At 49.6% G+C, this 14220-nt stretch overlaps 1 pseudogene; it reads right to left on the bottom strand.

The window, feature by feature from the left end:
- Positions 1 to 9822: 9822 nt before the first annotated feature.
- LOC148758656 (cytochrome c oxidase subunit 8A, mitochondrial pseudogene) lies at positions 9823 to 10942 on the bottom strand (annotated as a pseudogene).
- Positions 10943 to 14220: the final 3278 nt, after the last annotated feature.

The raw sequence follows: 14220 nt of genomic DNA, 5'->3' as shown, positions 1-14220 counted from the left end.
TTGGAGTGCCTGTGGTCTTTGCAGCTGCCCCTCCTTGGGGGGTGTACAGGGCTCTTGGTGGGATGTGTGGTCAGAGGGGTGGTCCGTGGGAGGAGCACATTTCTCGGCGGGTTTCCTTAGTGGCTCCTTAAACTGAGGTGAGAAATCTGCCTCCATCCATCAGCGAGGAGGCTTTACCAAGCGCCTCATGCAAGGCCAAGGCCTCAGTCTGGGCTTGTTACGTACGATTCAGGACCTAAAAGCCAGGACTTCGGTGTGGGCAGCTTGGCCTGTTTTACCATCAGGCAGTTACACTGTAGTAATACTGACGGGTTCATGCTCCACACAAGGGAGAGACGATCCTGGTCGTGTGCAGTATGTAAAATCGCCAACCAGTCGCAATTTCATGGTCCCAGTTTCTAAAACTGATATGTGAACAAATACATGTATATAAACCCCAGGAGCCGCGCGTTTGCAGTGCCAGTACACTCTGAGGATCATTCAAGCCAGCGGAAATACAGTAAGTCCTCACTCAACGTTGTCAATAGATTCCTGGAAAGTGCAACGTTAAGCGAAATGAATATAGGAAACCAATTTTACCGTATGCTAATCGATATAAATGACTTAAGTTCCTACAGCATACTTCTGGTCACAAAAACATCACCAAACTTCTAAATAGAGACCCAGAATCCTTCTAATAGTAAACATTGAAATAAATATAAGCTACATATACATTTAATACAGATTAATAAAAACCAGTAAAATTATTTTTGCTTTCCAGTTCAGCGTCTCGGGTGGCTGGAGCCTGTCCCAGTAGCTCAGGACACAAGCGGGGGACCCGAGCCTGGACAGGACACCCTTCCATCGCAGGGGCACACACTCAGGCTGGGACAATGTAGATATGCCAGTCCAGCTGTTGTACACATCTTTGGGATGTGGGAGGAAACCAGAGAAAACCTACACAGACATGGAGAGACCGTGCAATCCACACACTGGTCCTGGGAATCAGGTTTTTCTCATCAACCTTATAATGAACGATGTTATTTGAGGACCTGCTGTACTAACAAACCGAAAGGAACTTGGTGTTCTCAAGATGAGCTGTACTTGTAAGAAACGTGAAAGAAAACTGAGATACGTTACTAGGGATTCCAAAGATTCCAGGTTTTGAAAACGTAGCTCTCTGGTCAGTTGGAAAGAGTGAGTGCCCAGCCTAGACTAGCAGTTGGTGTTTCTCTGATTGAGCTACAACACGGATATGCTCTTGCGTCACCTTTGAACAGGGCTCGTGCCGTTCCCTGGCAGGGTGGCCTCCGAGCCTTGGCTCACCCTGCACACCCTTGATGAGGGTGGCTGGCTGGTGGGCAGCTGCTGCTCACTCACAGGGTCAGCCTTTTCATGCTGTTCATCTCCAGTAGTACCGCTGTCATATCCTGGGTCCTGTTTTTCTTGCTGGCAAACTTGACCAAGACCTCAGAACAAGCCAGTGTCAGTTTCCTAATGAACCCTGCCCTGTTGTCACCACTGGCTTCTGGTCAACAAGCCCACTAGGATGGATCCATTCCAGTTGTTATTCAGCAAGGCCCCTGGTGACTACTGCGAGAGCCTTGCCAAAGGTCAGTAGTGGCTGCCTCGGGGAGGCTGACAACTCAGATTCTTGCACAGCTTTGCCCAGATGTGATGGGCTAGTGCCCTCTTGAAAAGTGTGTTAAGTTGTGAATCGGAACCCTCTGTCTATTCTGTCCCCAACATGCTTCCTTTCCACCCATTTTCAATCCAATCCCTGAAGAAACAACATTTCATATTGAAGGATGCCCACAGCCTTTCTGTCCCTCCTCACCTGTCCCTTACCTGAGGGTGTGGGATTTGAATCTTAAAAGTGAAGGCTTCAAGCTCATTAACAACTTGGGTCCAACCTGAAGTTGTGACTCATGCCCTGTGTGAGGACAGAGTTCCAGAGAGCAGTTTCCAGGCTTGGCCTCACGTGGAAAGATGCTGGCTCGGATAGTAGATGGCCATCAGCTGTGGCTAGTTGGCCGTCAGCTGTAACCAGTGAGGCATTGGCCACTAATATAACTGCCGTGGCTACGCTAGCAGCAAATAGGGGTTAGCAAGGGCGGATTGCAGTTAGCAAGGGGTTGGTTGGTTGGTTGGTGGTTGGCAGAGAAGCGGCCGGTGGATTGCAGATCATATGGCTCCTGCTTCCTGTGTCTCCAACCCAGCTGCCAGCGAGACTATAGTGGTATGACTCCCCTATCTATGGCTCCGTGGGTGTTCCTTTTTGGCCTCACCATATCCTGTGTTCTTATGCGGGGAGCGGGACCAAAGACCCCACATGACACCCTGCATGACACATGGTGCAGCAAGCAGGGTCCAGTGTCGGCCAGAATCCCCAAAGGGGTGATGGAGCAGTTTATATGCATGAAAGCTCAGTTTTGCGAGCAGGGTACCGTGCCAGCCAAAGCTCTCCGAAAGGCGGTGGAGCAGTTTGTACGTATGAACACTCAGTCTCAGGAAGACCAGGAGGAGCAGCTGCCGGAGAGCTGGACCCCTGTGGAGGGGTGGGAAGACATGGAAGGTTCTCCGACCAGCAGAGGAAAAGCCATGCAGCTTCTGGAGAGCTGGACCCCCATGGAGGGGTGGGAAGACGTGGATGGCTCTCCAACCAGCACAGGCCGGAGAAAGGGAAGGTCGTTGCAGCCGTGTGAGCTGGGAAGTTCTTTCTAAGGCAGCCCGGATGCCGGACTTGTAGTCCCAGGAGGAAACACTTGCTGAGTCCTCGGTGGGAGATGCGGGTGAGGCCAAGGTCGTCCTCACCCCCAGGTTGGGGAGGATTTGGAGCCCTCGCCCTGTGGAGAGGGCACACGTTGTGGGGCCGGTGCAGAGCCCTGGCGAATAACTGTGGACTATGGGGAATTGCCTTCCATCCCTGATTTGATGGACCGCTTGACTGTTTGCTTGGGAACGTATCACTATGTAGTGGAACCGGTGGATGTTTGCTTCCTGTGTCTCGACCAGCCGGTAAGCACCTTAGCTGTGAACCACTATTGTTCCAGAAAGACTGGTGGTGCCCTGAGAGCCCTGGCTGTGTCCAGGGAGACTGGTGGTACCCTAAGAAGCCCGGGAAGTCTGGCTGTGCCCAGAAGGACTGGCTGTTCCCTGAGAAACCCTGGCTGTGCCCAGAGAGCCTGGCTGTGTCCTGGATATTGCATTCACCTCCAGGCTCCTCGCACAGGGCCCCTCGCGGAAGACGCTTGTCGCGTAGATTGTGAGGCGAGACCCTGGAGGTGTGGAGTGCGGGGACAGAGCCAGGAGGGCAGTTTCCAGGCTCTCGGCCTCATATGGAAAGGTGCTGGCTCAGGTAGTAAATGGCCATCAGCTGTGGCTAGTTGGCCGTCAGCTGTAACCAGTGAGCCATTGCCCACTAATATAACTGTCATGGCTACGCTAGCAGCGAATGGTGGCTGGCAAGGACTGATTGCAGTTAGCAAGTGAAGTTGGTTGGCAGAGAAGCGGACGGCAGGTTGCGGATCGTGTGGCTCCTGCTTCCTGTGTCTCCAACCCAGCCGCCAGCGAGACTATAGTGGTATGACTCCCCTATCTATGGCTCTGTGGGTGTTCCTTTTTGGACTCACCATATCCTGCGTTCTTATGTGGGGAGCAGGAGTCATTGGCCACTAATATAACTGCCGTGGCTACCCTAGCAGCTGAGACCCCGCATGACACCCTGCATGACACATGGCACAGCGAGCAGGGTACAGTGTCGGCCAGAATCCCCAAAGGGGTGATGGAGCAGTTTATATGTATGAAAGCTCAGTTTCGCAGGCAGGGTACGGTGCTGGCCAAAGCTCTCCGAAAGGCGGTGGAGCAGTTTGTGCGTATGAACACTCAGTCTCAGGAAGACCAGGAGGAGCAGCTGCTGGAGAGCTGGACCCCCGTGGAGGGGTGGGAAGACGTGGACGGTTCTCCAACCAGCACAGGCCAGAGAAAGCAAAGGTCATTGCGGCCGTGTGGGCTGGGAAGTGCTTACTGGGGCAGCCCGGATGCAGGACCTGTAGTCCCAGGAGGAAACGCTTGCTGAGTCCTCGGTGGGCGATGCAGGTGAGGTCAAGGTCGTCCCTCACCCCCAGGTTGGGGAGGACTTGGAGCCCTCGCCCTGTGGAGAGGGCACACGTTGTGGGGCTGGTGCACAGCCCTGGCGAATGACTGTGATCTATGGGGAATTGCCTTCCATCCCTGATTTGATGGGCCACTTGACTGTTTGCTTGGGAACGTACCACCATGTGGTGGAACTGGTGGGTGTTTGCTTCCTGTGTCTCGACTGGCTGCCGTCGAGAATGTGTAAGCACCTTGGCTGTGAGCCATTATTTATCCAGCATGGTGCCCTGAAAACCCTGGCTGTGCCCAGAGAGAGTGGCAGTGCCCTGAGAGGCCCTGGCTGTGCCCTGGGATGGTACCCTAATAAGCCCAGGAAGTCTGGCTGTGCCAGAAAGACTGGTGGTGCCCTGAGAAACCCTGGCTGTGCCCAGAGAGCCTGGCTGTGTTCAGTATATTGCATTCACCTCCAGGTTCCTCGCACAGGGCCCCTTGCGGAAGATGCTTGTCGCGTAGATTGTGAGGCGAGACCCTGTAGGGTGGAGTGTGGGGACAGAGCCAGGAGGGCAGTTTCCAGGCTCTCGGCCTCACTTGGAAGGGTGCTGGCTCGGGTAGTAAAAATGGCCATCAACTGTGGTTATTTGGCCGTCAGCTATAACCAGTGAGGCATTGGCCACTAATATAACTGTCATGGCTACACTAGCAGCAAAATGGGGGCTGGCAAGAAGATGGCGCCTGACCTAGCAAGTGTGGATTGCAGTTAGCAAGTGAGGTTGGTTGGCAGAGAAGCGGACGGCAGGTTGAGGATCGAGCGGCTCCTGATTCCTGTGTCTCCGACTCCCCTATCTATGGCTCCGTGGGTGTTCCTTTTTGGCCTCACCACATCCTGTGTTCTGGTGCGGGGAGCAGGAGCTGAGACCCCGCATGACACCCTGTCTATCCTGAAGCTGTGTCCTCCTCCCACCTCTGCGCCCAGGGACCCAGTCCCTTAACATGAAAACAAGCTGGGGAGAGCTCCCACCTAACTAAGAAGTGTCCCCCTCAGGAAGCCCAGAAGCCTGGTCCTAGAGTGCAGGTCTGGGCTGCATCACAATGAGGTCCATCCCTTCAGCCAGGGTCACCTTGTCACATGAGCCAGCTCTGGGAGTCTTTCCTAGGTGTGTGGATTTTAAGACTGTGGGTCTGTACGAGCAGCCCTGGAAATACAGGGTGTACACTGGGCTTATTACTTTGTTGAAGCTCCCAGGACTATGGAGACCCACCCCTGGACTTGCTTGGGTCTGTCTGGCCCCCAGGATGAGGGCAGGCAGGAGGCGGGCCGTACGGGCTGAGCAATGAGCTGGGTTTTTCTGCGCAGCCTTGCGCTGGTGTCTGCTGCCATGTTCCATCTATCAGGCCTCGCTGCTGGCTTTTGGGTACAATCCACACACCCTCACCCGTCCTTCCCAGCAGACCACCTGTGGTTAGAAACATCTCCTTAGCTCCCTTAAGTGCCAGACTTAGGAGCCTGGGCACAATCAGTGGGTATCGTGCCGCAAGCTGTCCTGTGAATGATGAGCTCAAGGGGCCTGGGCCTCCCGAATTACCTGCATTCTTTTACTGCCAGATAAAGGTTTTTGTGGAGTTAAACTCTTAAGAAAAAAACTTTAAACCTCTGAATCATCCCTTAAATCAAAGCTTCCCAAACTTGAGTATGCGTAAGAATCACCTTGGGAATCTTAAAATGCAGATTCAGTTTTAGAAGATCTAGGGTGGGACCTGAGGCTGAATTTCTAACACATCCCAGGGCATGGCCTTGCTGCTGGTCCTGGGACCACACCTGGAATAACAAGGCCTGCAGTCAGAATACACTCCCATCTCTGTGGGGCCCCGCCCCAGCCAGGCAGCCCTGTGCAGGCAATACTTTATGTTTTGTTACTCAACTTAATCCACCTGATAACAGAAAATGAAACCCTAGCATTTCCAGGAAAATTCGGTTCCATAAACGTTTACTCAGTGTTTTTTTTTTCATTTTAAGACTGTCAGTTCATGACTTTTGCCATCACCTTTCTCCCCTGGGTAGCACCTGTTAGACATGTTAGGTCTGAGAAAAGGTTGCTGTTCGTCCTGTGTGACCTACACCGACACGCAGTCTGTATTTGCTGGCATTCCCGGGAGGGTCTGTGATCCCTCAACTCGCTGCTTTCTGCTGCGTGTTTTCTTACCATGACCACCAGTCTCTGCAGGATGAGTCTTTCTCAGCAAATTCCTAAGTCCTTCTCAGGGACATGGAAAATTTTCTTGCTCTCTCATGCTTCTCTGAGACCTGGGGTGGCAGGAGCTTGGTCTAGTTCAGCCCTCAGAGAACGATACCCCCATGTGTCACCAGGGAAATATCGGGGGCAAACAGAGCAGCAAGGACCTGGCTGGCTGGACCAGCTGCCATGGGAAACCATGCCTATCAAGATAGTGAGCCAGGCCTAGCCTGCGCAGGCATCTCAGAGGAACTTAGAGAGGTGGCACTAAGACACTTCCCCACACTCGCAATCATAAAAGATGAATACCAAACATGCTATAAAAAAAAATGTTTTCTTCCTATTCTTTTTTATAGAAAGTGAAATTGCAATATCATTATTGCTTGAAAAGGCAATCCAAGAATATGCAGCCCTTCACACCCCTTAGGAGGGCTATAATAAAATACTGAGAAAGACAAGTGTTGATGAGAATGGGGAGAAACGAGTCATTCGTTTTTTGGGTGGGTAATGCCAAATGCTGCAGGTACCTTGGAAAACAGCTTGCCAGTTCCTGAAAATATTAAGAGGTAAACTGTCATGCAGGGTATTATGTGGGGTCTCTAGTCCCGCTCCCCGCATAAGAATGCAGGATATGGTGAGGCCAAAAAGGAACACCCATGGAGCCATAGATAGGGGAGTCCTACTAGTATATTCTCGCTGGCGGCTGGGTTGGAGACACAGGAAGCAGAAGCCACACGATCTGCAACCTGCCATCCTCTTCTCTGCCAACCAACCAACCCCTTGCTAACTGCAATCTGCGCTTGCTAGCTCAGCCACAGCAGTTCTGTCAGTGGCTAATGACTAACTGGTTACAGCTGATGGCCAACTAGTCACAGCTGATGGCCATCTACTACCCGAGCCAGCACCCTTCCATATGAGGCCGAGAGCCTGGAAACTGCTCTCCTGGCTCTGTCCCCACATAAAAGTTACCATGATGGTTAATTTCATGTACCAAATTGACAGGGTCACAGGATACCCAGACATTTGGTCAAACATCATTCTGGGCATTTCTGTGAGGCTGTTTTTGAATGAAATGAAACCTTTTAAGTCAGTGGACAGAGTAAAGCAGGTCTTCCTCCCTCACGTGGGTGGGCCTCCTCCGATAAATTGAAGGCCTCAATAGAAAAGGCTGCCCCACCCTCCAGTAATTGAGAATTCCTCCTACCTGACTGCCTTTTAACTGGAACATTGGCTTTCTCCTGCCTCTAGGCTAGAACTGAAATATTAACTCTTCCTGCTAGCTTTCCAGACCATTGGCTGTCCTGGGTCTCCAGCTTGCTGACTGACTCCCCCTGCAGATGTTCGAACTCGTCTGCCTCCATAATCACACAAGCTCATTATGTTGTCTGTCATCTGTCTATCTACCTATCTATCATCTATTTATCTATAGGTCAACCCTATTGGTTCTGTATCTCTGGAGAATCCTGACTAACATATGACCTGGGAATTCCATTCCTGGATTATACCCAAGAGAAATGAAAACATATCCACCTAAAACCTGTACACAAATGTTCATAGATGCATTGTTCATAATAGCCAAAAAGCGGAATCAGCCCCAGTGTCCACCAACTGATGAGTAGATAAATGAATTCTGGTATATCCATACAAAGCAGTGTTATTCAGCAATAAAAAGGAACGAAGTGCTGATACATGCTACAACATGGATGAAGCTTGAAAACTTTATATTAAAGGAAATAACCCAAACACAAAAGATCATGTATGATATGATTATGAAATGTCCAGAACAGGCAGAAAGCAGATTAGTGGTTGTCCAGGGGTGGGGGGGTTGGGGGATAACAGGTAAAGGCTGTGAGATTTCTTTTGGGGCTAATAAAAATGTTCTAAAATTGGCTGTGGTAATAGTTGCGGACCTCTGTGAATATATAGTAAAAGCCATTGAATTGTACACTTGAAAGAGTGAATTGTATATGAGTTATGTTTCAATAGAGTTGTTAAGGAAGAAAAAATAAAAATACAGCCAAAAATGGGGCAGGGGTGTTTTAGGTTAAACAACATGAAATCGCTTGTGACTGTTTTATCTACAAATATGGCAGTTTCATATGTTTCAACTTGTTAATAATTAAAATTAATGTTATTTTATGTTGTTGAGGTACTAGTCAGCTTTTCTGTTCTGTCATTCTAAATATTTTGCACTTAATTTTGTATTCTTTTTCTTAAAGATGGCTCTCCCAGACTGTATAAGCTCAAGGCCTCACACACCCAGATCCCAGGGTGGGAATGTAAAGTGCCAGAGCCTTGTGCAGGACACTTTGATGATATGTTTGAAGAATTTTAGAAATATCCATGCCCTTTTTAGGAATCTGTCTTCAGGGAATAATCAAATAGGGCAGGGCTTCTCAACTTTAATGCACAATCTCCTGAGTGGGCTCTTTTTAAAAGGCAGAGTCCAACTCACTAGGTGTGGGGAGGTCCCTAAGATTTCTGTATTTCCAATTAGTTCCAGATGACACGGACGTCCACAGGCCTCAATCTGAGAAGCCAGCCTCAGAGACAGAGGACATTTTCCGGCTGCCACTCAGTGTTTTCCCTTCCCACACTGTGTAAGAGCCGCAGGGATAATCCTAGCACTCCCCCGCACACCTTTCCACAATGACTTGCTCAAGGATGGGCAGGGGATCCGGGCCCAAGGCCGTGGAGCCTAGTGGCTATCGTCTGATAAACTGGCCGATCAGAGCAAAACAGACGCCCTGAGCCATCTTTCCACCCCCATGGAGCTTGTTGCTCCAGGGGCTGAGGGACGCCAACCTGAGGGTGAAGCTGGCACACAGAAGAGTGAAATGGGAAGAACTGCAGGGAAATGGAGCAGGAGCCCTGACTGAGCCTTGACCGAAACTCCCTTCCTCTTAACTTCCGGGTTTTGCCACTAACATCTATTTGGCTAAAGCTCATTTGAACTGGATTTTCTGTTATACGCAACTAACAAGAAAGGTTCATGAAAGCATAACCGACCCTAGCAAAAAATTGGAAATGACCCAAATGCCAATGCAAATGGCAACAATATAGGATTGGTTAAATATTCTTTTGTACATCAACATGATAGCATATTGGGTCATTAAAAACAATATTTTCAAGCATATTTGATGACCAAAAAAACGCTCACAATTCAATCTTAGGTGAAAAAGTAGGAAAGAAAATAGTAGATAAAGTGTGATCGATTCTGTTTTCATTTACATATGTATATGTAACAGAATTTTTAATAGAATAGTAAGAGGATAGGACTAGAAGGAAATAAACTCGCCTGGATGGTCGAATTAACTATGAATGAATTTAAAAATGTTTTAATTATTAGTTTCAGGTCTACAGAACAACGTTGTGATTAGATATTTACACACCTGACACCTTACATAGTTATTACAATACCATCGACGATATTCCCTGTGCTGTACTTTACATCCCATGACTGTATATATATATATATATATATATATATATATATATATAATAGTTGATATTCAATATTATATTAGTTTTAGGTGTACAGCGCAGTGATTAGGCATTTATATAATTTATGAAGTGATCCCCTCAAGTCTAGTACCCATCTGACACCATACGTAATTTTTCCAACATTATTGACTATATTCCCCAGAATTTTAAATTCTTTATACCATTCTGTATTTTCCAAAATTTCTACTATGCCATATGTTATTTTATATATAATTATAATAAGGACTATTAATAAAGTATATGTTTTTAGGGAAATCTAGAAAAACCCTCAAAATCAAGAAAAAAGTAAGACATTTCCCATAATCAAAGCTTTCTTACAGTGTGTCTCCTTATTTCCATTCAATTCACCGTGACAAAATGGTAACATGGTAACACCACTTTCACCTCAATGTTTTCATGGGGGCTTCAGAGAAGCTGTACTTCAGGCAAAGGCATGGGCTAGAATTTCAGACCCCATGGGGAGATATTTTAAGGCAGGTATGTCTTTTTTTGTGCCTCAAATTAAACTCTGAGCGCTGACAGACCCCTGCTCCAGCTGGCAATGCTGATGTTCAGTTTACCTGGGCATAGGGCCAGCTTTTCCTCTGGGTAGAAAAGGGAGCCCCCGTATGGCCCATCACCCAAATAAGTGCTCGTAACCTCTGCGCGTTATTTCCAGCATCTCTTTGTGCATACGCTTTTTCTTTTCTCCTTTTTTTCCCCAAGATTTAAATAGACTTTATTGTTACAAGTGGCCCCAACTGAGCAGGACCTTATAAACTGATGTATGTGGCCCCAGGATGTCACAATGGAGAAATCGAGAGGTCATGATTGCAGAAGAGGTCACTGTAACTGGAGGCTGGCCAGGAATGCAGCGGCTGTCGGTGATCAGGATAGGCCGGGGGTTGGGGTGTCAGGTCACAGGTGAGAGAGAGGAAAGCCCTCTGCACTCCCACTTCTTGTAGCTCTCCTGGTGAGACAGGGCACACCCAATGGCAGAAGGACACACCGGAAGCAGGAAGTGAGCCCAATGGTGATATCCATGGTTCCCAGCTGTGCCTGCCTCGGCTTGGAATGAATGTGGCCACGTGGCACCAGGAGCCACAGGACCCGGCAGTCAGACCCCTTAGCAGCAGTGGCACCAGCATAGACATGACTGCACTGAGTGGACTCAGGCCTTTTCTTTTCAGATCTTTATTTTATTATGTATTTGACTTACTTATGAATAAGTAGTAAATGTGGACAGTTCAAAATAAAAAACATACAAAAGAGCATAAGAAGAAAAAGCCTCTCTCCCTTCGCATCCCCTGGCTCTCAATTCCCCTCCTGGGAAGCAAACTGTGTTGATAGTTTCTGGTGATGTCTTCCAGACATATGTCTATGCTTTTTATGATGGTATTCATACTAGGATCTAACTTTGTATGCTTTTTTGTCACTTTATACAGTAATGTTATGAGAGTACTGTAAAGAGCGTAAAATGTTTTCCTAACATTAGTAAATAGTCTTCCTAAACATTCTTAATAGCTGCAAACATGCCATCGAAGGGAAATGAGCCATTTGGTTGTCCTACTGCTGGACAATTAAGTCCTCTGACCGTCCAAATGAAATTATCTGCCTGGGTTCAATCAGAGATTGCATTTAGTTTGGACCCTGATTGGCCATTGGCTCCTTGGAGACATTGGGTCCTGGGGTCAGGAGGAGGCTGAGGGCCCGACCCAGAGGATGACTGGGTGGTCCCTGGCCTCAGGGGCTGGCTGTGTGGTCCCAGCCAGCAGAGGAGATATATTTAGCTGGGTCAGATGCTGCTGGCTGTATCAGGACCCAGGAGGACCGTGCTGTTGGTAAACAAACCAGAATGGCCTGGCTTCAGCCAGCTCTCCTTCCGGCGTTCTCTCCCCAGCTGGCTGGCAGGACAGGGGCTATGAGAGGTGGACGAGGGCACTGACCAGGAATAGGGCTCATAAGGAGAAGTAACACTCAAGGTACCCAGCCCTAGCATATTCTGAAGCAGCTTCGACTCACTGCCCCAAGTTTGTTTTCTATCATTCCCCACTAGCCTTTCCTTCGCCCACCCTCCCCTGCAGAGCCTGGGCAGCCCAGGGAGCCCTCCCTTCCTCCTGTACCTCCTCCCCAGTTTCCCTTTCTCCCTGCATGCCAGTCAGTCTGATTTGTCCTCTGTGCTCTGCTAAGTGAGTGGAGTTCATTCATCCAGTCATTCGTCCAAGTCAACTCATGTATCCATTTATTTGTTTAGCAAATATTGTTTTGAGGGCTTGAGATAAGCCAGGCTCTGTGCTGGCACCAAGGATACGAGGACACAGCAACGAACAGGCAGATGCTGGGTCCTGCCCTCATGGAGCTTATACTCTAGCGAGATTAGAGATAATCAAGTAACTAATTGAGTGTTCGTGAAAAATAATTGTGTTAAATCACAGTGATAATCAACATTCACATAGAGCTTTCAAGTGTAGAGTGTTTTTCACCTGCTAGTGCATCCAATCCCAAAAATCTGAGAGGTAGTTGTGATTATCAGTGCCGCTTTAAAGATGAAGAAATTGCGGATCACAGACATTCCAAGGATTCACAGGGTACGTGGAGCCCTGGTTCTCAAACCCAGTCCCTCTGACCCCAAGTCCATGTCCCTCCTGAAAAAGAGGAGCCACTAAAACTGGATGGGAACTCGTTTTGGGTGCAGCTCTTCATTTTACATTTGAGGAGATGGAGACCCAGAGAGAGGAAAAGCCCCAGGACCTTAAAACAGGGACTGGAACCTCTTTCTCTGCAACTAAACCGCAGTGCAGTGCCCTGACCAGTATGAGGCCCTGGTGGATTTGGGGTGGGGGATGGTCATGGTGTCCACCCCTCTCCTGCACCCCTACCTAGCCCACACTCCCTCCGCTGCATAGCCCCTCTTGTGGGGAGACAGCCCCCATCTTTCCCTCACTAGTGCATTCCTCTTGCTGAGTAAGTGGGCTTTTATTCAACAAATGCTATCAACACAGTACTATCAAAGCTGCAAGAGAAAAAACACAGGTGTCAGAGATGTGTGTCAGGGCTACAAAGCCAGGCCTTGGTAGTTGAGTAGTGGAGGTTCAGGGAGGCTTCCTAGAGGAGATGGCATCTAAACTGAGCCCTGAAGTCTGAGTGACAAATTAGTCAGGCTGGAGCTGGCAGGAAGAAACTTTCAGGATGAAGGGAATGGAGGGTGCAAGACAGTAAGAAGGCATCCTGCACATTGCAGGCTTCTGTCAGGTCAGCTCCCATCTGTTCAATGTGTATCACGCCTCTCAGGGCTGTGAGCAGGAACTGGGTCTCCCTTCCTGTGGAAATCCCCATGGGTGAGGGCCTACTGTGGACGCATGACTCAGGCACCCACGTCAGCAGCTTGTCATCTGCTTCCCCCTCCCCATTGGACTCAGCATCCTGCCCAGCCAGAGCCACACACATGTCTGATACTCCCCGTCCCCTGCCACGATCCTGACCTGGCGCAGACACGACTAGGCCCAAAGGGGCTGTGCTGGCTGGAGTCTTTGACTGTAGTAGGGGGAAGCCAAGGTGGGCATGTCATTGTCACCTACCCCTCCCAGTCACCAACACCCTCAGGCTGTGCCAGGGAAGGCCAAGCTCCCCCTGCTGTGGGGCCGGGGAGCACCTCCCCCTGAGAGAGGCACACAGACCTCCAGCTTAGTGCCCAGAGTGGGGAGAACTACCTAGGATGTGGACCCTGCCCTGGTACACCTGCCGAAGGGCGGCCCTTCCTTCCTCGTGCGTTGAGAGCCTGGCATCTCTCAGACTGAGAGAGTGGTGTGGGGGGAGAGTCAGCCCAGGATGGCAGCCGCTGGCGTGCATGCATCAGCGCAGCCCGTCAGGTGTGCACTGGGGCTGCCCATACCTGGCTGGCCCGTCCTTGCCCCGGGTAGCTCCCAGTCCCACATTCCTGGGCTGTGCCCATAAACATTCAGATTGAATATTAGCCTGGGTAGGCAGCTTGGCATTCTCCCTTGGCTATGACTGAAGTTTTCACGGAGACTTGCCCTCTAATGGGACATGTGTCATTGCGTTCAGAAGGGTGTCCCATTAAGCCCTGTTCCCTGTAGGTCCCCTGAGCTCCTATGGGGCCCCAGATCTGTGCTACAAGCTGGGCTACACACAGTTCCTGCCCTGGGGCTGGTGGGGGGTGGGGTGTTGGTTTAGTGGGGACAGACCTGCAAGCAGATCACACCAATAAAACATGCTGGGCACAAAACGGGGGGTGGGTGGGCATGAGGAGGGGCCCCTGCCTGCCAAGGGCAGCAGCAGCTTCTGGCGGCATGATGCTGACACTGAGTTCTGAAGGATGGAAGAGGGTTGGGCAAAGTTCTCAGGTAGGGAAAGCAGTAAGAGCAAATACTTAGTGGCCAGAAATAGCGTGAGGTGGGAGGAGAACAGCAGA

Source organism: Rhinolophus sinicus, chromosome 3 (assembly GCF_057876585.1).
Source record: "Rhinolophus sinicus isolate RSI-liver-muscle chromosome 3, RSI-T2T, whole genome shotgun sequence".
NCBI classification, from domain to species: Eukaryota; Metazoa; Chordata; class Mammalia; order Chiroptera; family Rhinolophidae; genus Rhinolophus; species Rhinolophus sinicus.
The sequence above is the reverse complement of the archived record's forward strand: the minus strand, read 5'-3'. Positions and strand labels throughout refer to the sequence as shown.